Here is an 11229-nt window from a genome sequence, read left to right on the forward strand (position 1 = left end):
GTTCACCCGGAAAGATTTAGCAGCTCCGAAAGACCCCTATAATTGTCCAAAATAGAGCTCCAAAAGACCCTTGATTTTCTTTTTTTCAGGCAATTTTCAGCCACAAGGCCAAGAAAAACCCTTGATTATTCGCAGCTCCAAAAGACCTCCTTTTACCGGTACGCCGTCAGCTCCCAAAGACCCACCACCTCAAAATTTCAGGTGAACATACCCACCAAAATTTGTTGATGTGCCCCCGAACATGTGTTTTTTAGAGAGACTCCACATGTAAAGTCTTTAAGCTTCCAAAAAGGGCTCTATCGTGACATTGTGCGTGCTACGCGCACAAAAATTGTGTATTTTACACTTGTTTGGAGTGAATTTTGGTGGGACACAGGCTCCTATCCTTTGTTTGGAGTGAATTTTGGTGGGACGCAGGCTCCTTTATGCTTTGTTTGGAGTGAATTTTGGTGGGACACGGGCTCCTTTACCCTTTGTTTGGAGTGAATTTTGGTGGGACACAGGCTCCTTTACCCTTTGTTTGGAGTGAATTTTGGTGGGACACAGGCTCCTTTATCCTTTGTTTGGAGTGAATTTTGGTGGGACACAGGCTCCTTTATCCTTTGTTTGGAGTGAATTTTGGTGGGACACAGGCTCCTTTACCCTTTGTTTGGAGTGAATTTTGTTGGGACACAGGCTCCTTTACCCTTTGTTTGGAGTGAATTTTGGTGGGACACAGGCTCCTTTACCCTTTGTTTGGAGTGAATTTTGGTGGGACACAGGCTCCTTTATCCTTTGTTTGGAGTGAATTTTGGTGGGACACAGGCTCCTTTACCCTTTGTTTGGAGTGAATTTTGGTGGGACACAGGCTCCTTTATCCTTTGTTTGGAGTGAATTTTGGTGGGACGCAGGCTCCTTTATCCTTTGTTTGGAGTGAATTTTGGTGGGACACAGGCTCCTTTACCCTTTGTTTGGAGTGAATTTTGGTGGGACACAGGCTCCTTTACCCTTTGTTTGGAGTGAATTTTGGTGGGACACATTCCAATGCAATAACCGATCATCTTCAAACTTGGTTTGGTGATTGGATATGGTATAGCCTGATGTGTTGTATAGGGCTATTCCAGATATTATCCACACTCCCCCCCAAAGATGACATGGTTAAAAACAATTTTTAATGTGGGATTTCCCATGGGTGAATTCACAAAACCATGTGGGATTTCCCAAGGCTCTCATATATAACGGTGGGATTTCCAAAGACCAAAGATGACAAAATCAAGATCAGTTTCCTTTTTCCATGGGAATTTACCACAATTTGCTGCGATTACTCTGGGAAATCCCAAATACCCAATTTGGCATCCATGAAAATCACTTTTTACATAGGAATTCCTGAAAACCCCTAGATATGTAACAATTTAAAACATTTGTTTACAAATATGTTTCACTTTCAAGATGGGAATTAGTAACTTCATTTGTTTTATTTTTATTTTAATATTGTTTATTGCCCAAGAAACAAATAAACAAACAAAATCAAAAAAGATGTGTTGTGCAATTAATGGAACGCTAATGAAAAAGCATCAAGGCCCACAGTTACAGACCTTTACTCAGGGAAGTATATCGACCTGCGATTATTTTAGGCCTACTGTTTATAAATATTATCATGCAAGACATGCACATTTGCAAATAAGAAACTCATAGTTTATCATTTTATGCATTATGTTCAACTTCAAATTGACATAACATTTCATTAAAAATTGTATTGTAAGCTATTTTATTTTATAAACATAGGCCTAATATGTCATTAGTGCTAGTATACTGAGCTATACCTAAAACAAAAATTAATAAAACTAAATAATAGATGAAGAACACAACCTTTTTAACACAGATCTTCATGGCTAGAAAGCGAATGTGATTGATTTTGCCACTTAATTGTTGCATTTTTAGATTTATACTAGTCTTTTTCCATGTAAATAATTTGTAATACATTGAACACAGAGAAGGCATTATGTTTTAAACGCCTGATTCACTCCTATTTATGTGGTTTTCAAAACAATAGAATGTGTTTAATAATTATTGATACTCTAAATATACTGCCAATGCCATTAACCTCTGCCCCTAGCTCGCCCTATTTGACCTTAGTAACTAAAAGTGGTAAGTTTGAACTCTCTTTAGCTCTAGTACTGGCTACTAGGCATAACTTACTACTACTGTGACACAGTACATATTTACTATTTAGGAAATTTAAAATAAACTTGAACAAGAATACTAGTGTCATAACAATTACACATATTTTATAAATTAAATAATTATCTGATGAAGTAAATAAGTAACATGTGTACAAATCTACAAAGAACATAGTGATATTTGCTATGAATATACCCTTACTGTAAACTGTTATACTCTGAGAAATACATGTATACGTCTAAAAATCCTGAGAGTCAAAGTCATCATTAAAAAAACAGTTGTGTACATTATTTAACATTTTAAAATTAATGTTTAGCAAATTACCACACAAACTATGAGTATAAATTGAGTATGATTTTGATGAAAATTGCCCGGGAAAATTGTTAATTTTAATTAAGTATTGTTGTTGTTGTTGTTGCCGACTTCCTGCAAAGTGTCGTTCGCGTGTTTTCATGTTTTTGGCCGTGTTTTTTGGTATAAATCTTGGTATATGAGTAGGCCTACAGTGGCCTATAAACTTATTTGCAGGCATATTCAAATTAGGTTTTAAATGCCTTTCAGACTCAATTTCATACAGCTGCAAACTGCATGTTTATTTTGGGCAGTTTTAAATCAATATTTATCATCATCTCTTCAAAAGTATTAACAAAGAAACTATTGAAATTTAAATATGGAAGACAGAGATATATGCAATCAGATATTAAAAAGGAAAAATCATGTGTGTAGTGAATGTTATAAATAATTTTTCAAACCTAAAAAGGCCTGAATAGTCCTTGAAAATTTGGTTCATTTTCAAACAAACAAACAAAAATAACCATAATATTCTGAAGTTGAGTTTGGGCTTGTAAAAGTTGGTGAAGGCCAGGCAAATATGCAGGATTTATTGGGGGGGGGGGTGTCAGTATGTCCAAAAAGTGGACCTTTTTTTTTTTAAATAAAACTATACTTGGGCAGATATGTGGACCCAAAACCATCTACAAATTGCCCTTTTTGGACCTTTTGAATGTCTATCACCAAAAACCTGAGTGGACCTTTTGTCAATGTTTTTCTCCTACTTTTGGACCTTTATAATTGGTAAAAGGAACAATAAGCAGACCTTGACCTCTGTAGATTTTGGGGGGGGTTAAGGGAGCGCTGCCGCAGCTCACTGTATGGCTTAGCCTTACGCACACCAGGCCCATAGATAAGAATTTCAAATTTTTATTTATGCCCTTTGGAATTTTTAGATACATTGTTTTAACAAAAATTGTTTTCTGTTACCTGTAGCCCATTCATAAAACTTTTTGTTTCAAAATTATACTGTTGATATACGTACGTCTGCAACAAGCAAAATGAAATTAATAACAATAAATGTGTAGATTTATAATATTAGCCTTTTTTTTCCAAAATTGCAATATCAATCAAAATTAACCCTCAGTGTTACACAAACACAAAATATTTTAAATACTTATTTTGTAAACAAAATCTAACTTTGGTTCAGGCCACCAGCAAAAAAACAAATTAACTTGTTTGAATAAGTAGGCTATACTTTGAATGAAAACATATTTTAATGTAAGTCATGACACATCCCATACACCTTTGCACACACATAAACAAACAAACATATAAACAAACACCACCACTAACAAACCAACACGGACACCAAGAAACAAACAAGCTAACAAACAATAAATAAATATTATATATAAATATATAGATAAATAAACTAAATAAATATTAAGAATAACAGACCAAGAATTATAAACAAATAAAATAAATTTGAAATAGGCAAAGGATGTTCTGTAGGCCTACATGTATTTCTAAGCTAGGTTTATAGTGTTCTGAAATCCTTGTAGTTCATCTTGGCATTACAACAATGTTTCAACACAATTTCCTCACAAATATTGCTAATTATTGTGCCCATTGCATTAAATGGATAGATTGATCTAAAATTCAACAAATTTATGGTACCCGACAATCTGCCACTTTCTCAAACAAATTTGACGGTGTTTTTCTTCAGGTTATTTAAGTGGAAACAATAACCTGATGAAAAACACAGCCAAATTTGACGATATCCTACGATCAATGTTAAAAAGCTGTAGATTATCGGGTACCATGATTTTTTTTTTTTTTTTTTTGATTAGAAGTATTTAATTCCCGATTTTTCAGATTAAGGCCTATATATTGTCACATTGTTAAATATTGAATAAAAGTAAACTTAATACATCATAATACTTTAGTTGGACTTAAAGTGGCAATAAAAGTCCAATTTTAATATTTGGCCCAAATTTTTTTAATAAGGGCCAAAAACTGTCCCTTCTGAAAAATAAAAAAAACAGCATGTGCATTGTATTTTACAAGCAAAGGTTTATTTTAAAGTTTTTGCGTAAAGTGTAGAGGACTGGGGGATTCACTTTAAAATAATAAAAAAAGTATTTAAAGAAAGATGTTTTGGAGTAAAAAATTTAGTTTAAAACTGTAATGAATGACCGACGTTACTTTAAACAATGGAAAAAAAAATTGTGATCCATCAAAAAACAAACCTTTTATATCAATTGTACATTTAAACACTTGTACTATGGTCTTTTTTTTCAAATGTGTGCCCTCAAAAAAAGAAAAAACATGCTGAGTGATTGCTTTCTCCCTTATCCGTATATTTACACTTAGTAATATGTTCATGTTATTTACACATTAATCATATTTACCTTTAAAAGAAAACATAATATTTTATTTAACATATATATTTTGTGGCTAAACAAAAGAATAAGAACAATATATTTGTTTTCAAGTTTTTTTTTATAATCATGGTAAAATAGTGCACTTTCTCTTGCTATATTGATTGTTTTCAGGTAAAAAAAGTTAATGGGACCTAATCTACCTTGAATTTATATTTATAATTTATTATTTAAACCAATTAACAAATTGAAAAAATTATCAAGTTATATATATTATTTCTTAAAGTCAGTCAACTTTGTTCAATTCACCCCAAGTGGATCTGATATGGGGTAAATAGAACACCAAACTGATTAATTAGCTAATAAAATAATAATATGCATAATTTCATCATTAAAATCTACTATACCAATATTCAAATATTTAGGAATCAATACCCTTAAATTAGTATTGTTCACTCAATCCTACCACTATTTTATGGTTAGTGACAACCTTTAGCTTTTCTTCCGCTCCAATATCAAGTAAACCCATGAAACAAAATGCAAGGCATGGAGGGGGGGGGTAAATAGAACACTCGGTATAATGTTGCCCGATTTTGTTGATTGAGGAAATTCTTAGTATCCATATAATTTCATATACCCCACATCATGTTTTGCCCTCTCTGTGTCCAAAAGCATCCCTGTCCCCGCACATACTTAAACTTTAAGGGCAAAAACTGTCAACAAAAGACATTATTAAAACATCACTTTATTGAACACCATTGCTACCCAGTAAACAAAAAACGTTTTACAGAAAATGTGTAAATGTCGGGTCATATAAAGGGTATAAAACGTTTTAACAACATTCAGAAAACATTTTTGACAACTTAATGCAAAACATTCTAACATAATTTTATTAAGTGTTGACAGAATATTTTGCAAACATGTTGGCCAAATTAACAATAACATTTTGACAACACTTTTAAATTGCATGTTATTGTGGTGGTTTTTTTTCATATAAAATGTTTTTCAAATACCGAATCCAAAACGTGTTTATAACATGTTTAAGGGTATACGAGGTATTGTTGGTCGAAGCAGCCAAAAATAGATTTTCATTATCTGAATCAATATATTATTGAAAAATAACACTTTGGTGTTTTGCAAAAGTTCATTCTACAAATCATATACTTTGAAAACTTGCTTAATTTATTGTTCTTAATGAGTTACGTACGTTTTACAAAAGTGTTGTTGTTTCAGCCCTCTTTACAACATAACTCAAGAACCGCATGACCTACAAAAGTATATCTGTGATATTTGAATTCTTCTACACGCTCGCTACGAATTGAGCAATGTAATTTTTGCTAAAGTTCTCTACCATTTGCAAGATGCTGCGAACTACTTTTTGTTTTGACTGCTTCGACCAACAATACATCGTATACCTAATAATAACGTTTTAAAACATTTTTTGTGTTTGCTGGGAAAGCGATTTGGGAAAACAAATTTATACTATACACTTTAATCAGAGACTCGAGCATGATACAACTGTTTGCGCCTTTGTTTAATCAGAGTTCTATTATCATGTTTAAATCTTGCGCGTTTAACAACGGCTAGTATCGTAGAACTTGGAAAAGAGAAAGAATTTGGACATAAAAAGGTTACAATTTTCTATAGATAAGATAGAAAAGTTTTTCGTTTTCTATCGGGAAGCAAGATATAAATCTTACTCTAACCCAACCTTAACCTTACCCTGATCATAAACTAACCCAAGTCATAATCCTAACCCTATATGTAATACACCATTTTACCCGTCAATTATAAAATCTCAAATTACCAAATTCGAATTTTGATGCCAGATAAATGGGCATTTTCTATCAAATTTTGTTTAAATTTTTTTCTCAATAAGAAAATTAAATCCATATAATGGCTATTTACAATACCTACTCATGATTTTCTGATTATGGTCTGCAGGTCTTCTTCTAAATGCTGATTGATATTAAGGGTCTTTTTACCTTTTCAGTTTATGTTTTTGTTGTCGTTTACACTTTTGGATGACATTGTTATTTTGAAGTGTTAAGGGCTGGGGTAAGGCAAACTTACTGGTAACTGGAGAGAGGAAACTACGAGGAATCCCAAATCTCAGCGCCAGGTAATGACTGGGCTGCCATGTGCAAATGTTCATTTATTTTGGAAGGTTCATGTTTGTTTTAAATTTGGGGGCGTTTTTTCCGAAATTTAATATTTTGGTGATATTTAAGAAAGTGACATGCCAAAGACAAATCTTTTTGCACATACTCTGTCATTGTTAATGCAACTCTTTTCTGCATACCTACGTTACAATTGGTTTTGGTGATTTAGTAATTATTATAAATTTTGTGACTGCATTTTGACATTTTCAATGCGTTTTAATCTTACCGTGGAATTAACGCTGATATCTGGTCCTGCTCCTTTTATAATTTCTGTCTGGTCGTCGGCTTTTGCAAATAATAGAATGCAGATTGGCTCGCCAGACACCGAGTGATGTAATGGTTGGGTGGCCGATCGGTCTAAGGCATTGTAATTGATTTATTTGATGCTGCTCTGATCGTCGCTGGTTCGAAACCTTGTTATTTTTTTATCTTTTTTCTTATGAAACATCACAGTTTAATATTTTGCAAAAGTTTATTCTACAAATCATATACTTTGAAAACTTGCTTGATTTATTGTTGTTAATAAGTCAGAGGATGATTTAAGGAAGCCCCATCATGCACTGTAAAAGTGTTATCACTAGAGTTTCAACTGCCACTTAACTTTTCAAATCCCATTGAACTCTGTGCAAAAGATGTTGTTTTAGAATTGCCCGTGTGTCATTATTAGTTGGTCGATTTCAGATCTAAAGTGATGTATGCATGAAGGATAATCCACACCTTCTGTAGATAACATAAAATGTGAAATCGACCAACCTTTAGAAGGTGTTTTATTGTAAATATATCTGTCGAAATTCAAATTTAACCATGCACGTGTGTATGCAGTGGGCGGGCAGTGGTGTGTGTTCACTCACACAGCTGTGCTAACCGCAAGACTTGCTGGGAAGTGCTTAAATCATCCTCTGTTAATAAGTTATGTACGTTTTACAAAAGTGTTGTTGTTTCAGCCCTCTTTACAACATAATTCAAGAGTCACAGGACCTACAAAAGTATATCCGTGATATTTGAATTCTTCTTGAATGAAATGATCAATGCAATTTTTGCCAAAGCTCACTACCATTCGCAAGATGCTGTGCACTACCAAATCGCATCAGTTGCTAACCTTAATCGTACAGATGTTACAAAAAAAGGGTAGCTAAATTCAGCACCAAGAAAAAAGTAAAATGTTGGGTAAAATTGAACTCAAAAACTCCTCAAAATGTGTTTTCAACACCCTCTCACCCAATGACCCCTTTTTTGTTTTACTGAACTCTCTCCGAATGACCCCTTTTTTGTTTTCCTGTCACCAAAATATCCCTTTTTTTCCAAAATTTTGGGAAGTTCCTGATAATATCTCACTTATGACCCCATTTTTTCATGAATTTTCTTTAAATTTTTGTCATATTTTGATAAATTAAAAAAAAATTGTATCAACTTTTATATCATGACCCAAAATTATTCCCACTGAATGATCCCCTTTTTTGTTCAGATTTTCCAGTCTCACGGAAAGAACCCCCTTTTGGGACCTTCTCACTGAAAGACCCCCTTTTATGGTGTTTAGGCTCTCACCGAAAGACCCCTAGTTTTGAACTGCTGTCCGCACATCCTCGTCACTTCCAAAGTCAAATGCACGCCCCCCCCGGGTCCGGGGGGTTCTTGGCCTCTTGACTGGTCTTGACTGGTGGTTTTATGTGTGTTCGTCGTAACTTGCTTAGGGTGAGAAAACAACCGCATAGTACTTGTTTTGGGTCCTTTTACACTACTGAAAATACTTGCTTTGGGTACTTTTTGAAAGTTCTTGTATGCGGGTGATATAGGCCTACATTTTGAAATACAAGTGGCTCACCGGATCCGGACCTGGGCCCAATTCGTAAAATGCTTTGCCTGTACAGCGCTATGAGCTTATTTTACGTTTGGTGCATTTATCATGAATCTTTTATCATTATTTATCATTATTATTAGTACTATTAATATTAGTATTATCATTATCATTACTAATATTATTAGTATTATTATTATTATTACTTTTTTGAAATTTTCATTCCAAGCCTCCTACATTTTACAACTATCCTCTCCCAGTATAATATTGACAGGAAGGTGAGTGGGAAATCCCAGTGTCATCTTTGGGTGAGTGTGGTACCGCATTTTAATGATGGGAACTCCAACTCAAAGAGGCATTTTTGTGATGGGAATTTCCATGCAAGAAGATGTGGGATACTACATTTTAATGATGGGAATTCCCACTAAAGAGCCACTTTCATCATGGAATTCCCATGCATTATGCACCTTTCATGATGGGAATTCCCATGCAATATTGAGAAGAGAAGGAGTGGGAAATCCCAGTGTCATCTTTGGTGGGGGTGTGGATAATATCTGGAATAGCCCATAGTGTGTGTCATGTTATTTGCATATTTGAAGAGTTTGTTTCCAAAAGGCGCTAAATCCAAAGATTGCTTTATGTAAAATTCAATTGCAGATATTCCTAAGAGTAGCAGTAACCTTGCCAATCTAATAACATTGGACCACTAGAATAGTTATAACAATTCTTTTGATATCTATAAAAAAAATAATTGCAAATCGCTTTAACCTCCCACGTGCGAAGGAGAAAACAATAAATATAATATGTTCCAAAAGGAGCTAAATCCAATGGCAGCCATTTTATAACTTTGCATTGGAGAATTTTTAGGGGACAAAATGATTTTAAAGGCAGTTCTTGATTAAGATTTTTCAGTTGAACATTCAAAAGGAATTGTTGTGGGGGAAGGAATAATTATATTTCCTTCGGTTACCAAGTCGGACACAATTTGGGGAGGATCAACATCGTTAATAAAGTCCAATTTAATGGTTTTGACAATATAGTTGAGAATATAGCAATAAATAGGCTACATATTATATTAATACAGCATACATAGTAATGGATTAAGAGTTGTAAGTATAGTATATTAAATTATACATACATGATCATTGATACAATGAATAAACGCTGTTCATAAATACTTTGGTGGGGGTTGGCAATGTTGGAACCTCGGACGTCAAAAATGTGTGATTCCCCTAAAAAAAGGTGGATTTTTTTATCCCTTTTTATGGTCTATTTTTGACACCCTCCCTCCCCCCTTTCACGTCCTAAAAAAGAAACCAAAAATGTTACGTCATTAACTCATTAGCTAAAAATTTTGTTTCAAAACTTGTTTTTTTCCAAATACAACTAGGTGAAATAATCAATATTTCTATTGTTAGCTGATTGTGGCATGGAGAATCACCAATCCATGGCATTTCACGCATTGATTAAAAAAATGGCAGTAGATATAAATGGTGCAATCAAAACGGAACCTCTGACAAAACCATGACATACATGTATAGCCCCGTATAATGTGATGTAGAAAGTTGGGGAACATTTACTGAAAAAAAATGAAAATTATTGCATGGTCGATGTTGAAATCAGCACAATGCAGAGAGACACCTTTTTGCTATGAAATTTATTTTCTCGGTCAAATATAAAGCAATATTTTTTCCTTCAGAAATGTCAGTTAAAATCATAGTGATTGGATATACATTTTTTTTAAATCCTGGTGTTGGAATTAGGCATGAAATTGTGTCTTCTAGTGTAAGATGTTTGATTTTTATAGGCATTAACTTCGGCCCGAGCTTTTTTCGGAATTCATTTTTTAGCGTTTCAAACTAAATATAGTTTGCTAAAGAAAGATATTTCGCACCTCTGTAAGGCACATTGAGTGGGTCTATAGTTTTGTCAGAATTTATCCGTTTTGATTTTACCTTTTTTCACTTGCGACTGCCAAAATTTCCAACTCAATACTTCATTTCTAATATAACCAGCAGAACTACTCGACATTTCTATTGTGGCTTGCAAAATTATCCATCCATGGGTACATTCGCGAGGTGATTTTGACACCCTGCAAAATTGGTAGTCGGAATTGAAAAATGGTGCAATCAAAACCGAAATTCTGACCAAACTATGGTGATGAGCGTTAGAAAATTGGGAAAAAAATACTTCATTAACGAACTATATTACTTTGAAAAGCTACAAGGTTGATCAAAAAAAAATATAGTAATTAGTATCAAGCATTATAGTTTTTCATGACATTTACTGAAAAAAATGAAAATTATTGCTTTTTATTTGGCCGAGAAAATTAATTTTACATTGAAAAGATGCAACTCAACATTTTGCTCATTTCAACACCCAATTCTATCGTTTGTATTACCTCATTAAATGACTGAGTGAGCCTTGTCCAACAATAGAAATCGGTTGACAGAGTTCT

The sequence above is a fragment of the Amphiura filiformis genome, chromosome 13 (assembly GCF_039555335.1).
Source record: "Amphiura filiformis chromosome 13, Afil_fr2py, whole genome shotgun sequence".
In the NCBI taxonomy this organism is placed as follows: domain Eukaryota; kingdom Metazoa; phylum Echinodermata; class Ophiuroidea; order Amphilepidida; family Amphiuridae; genus Amphiura; species Amphiura filiformis.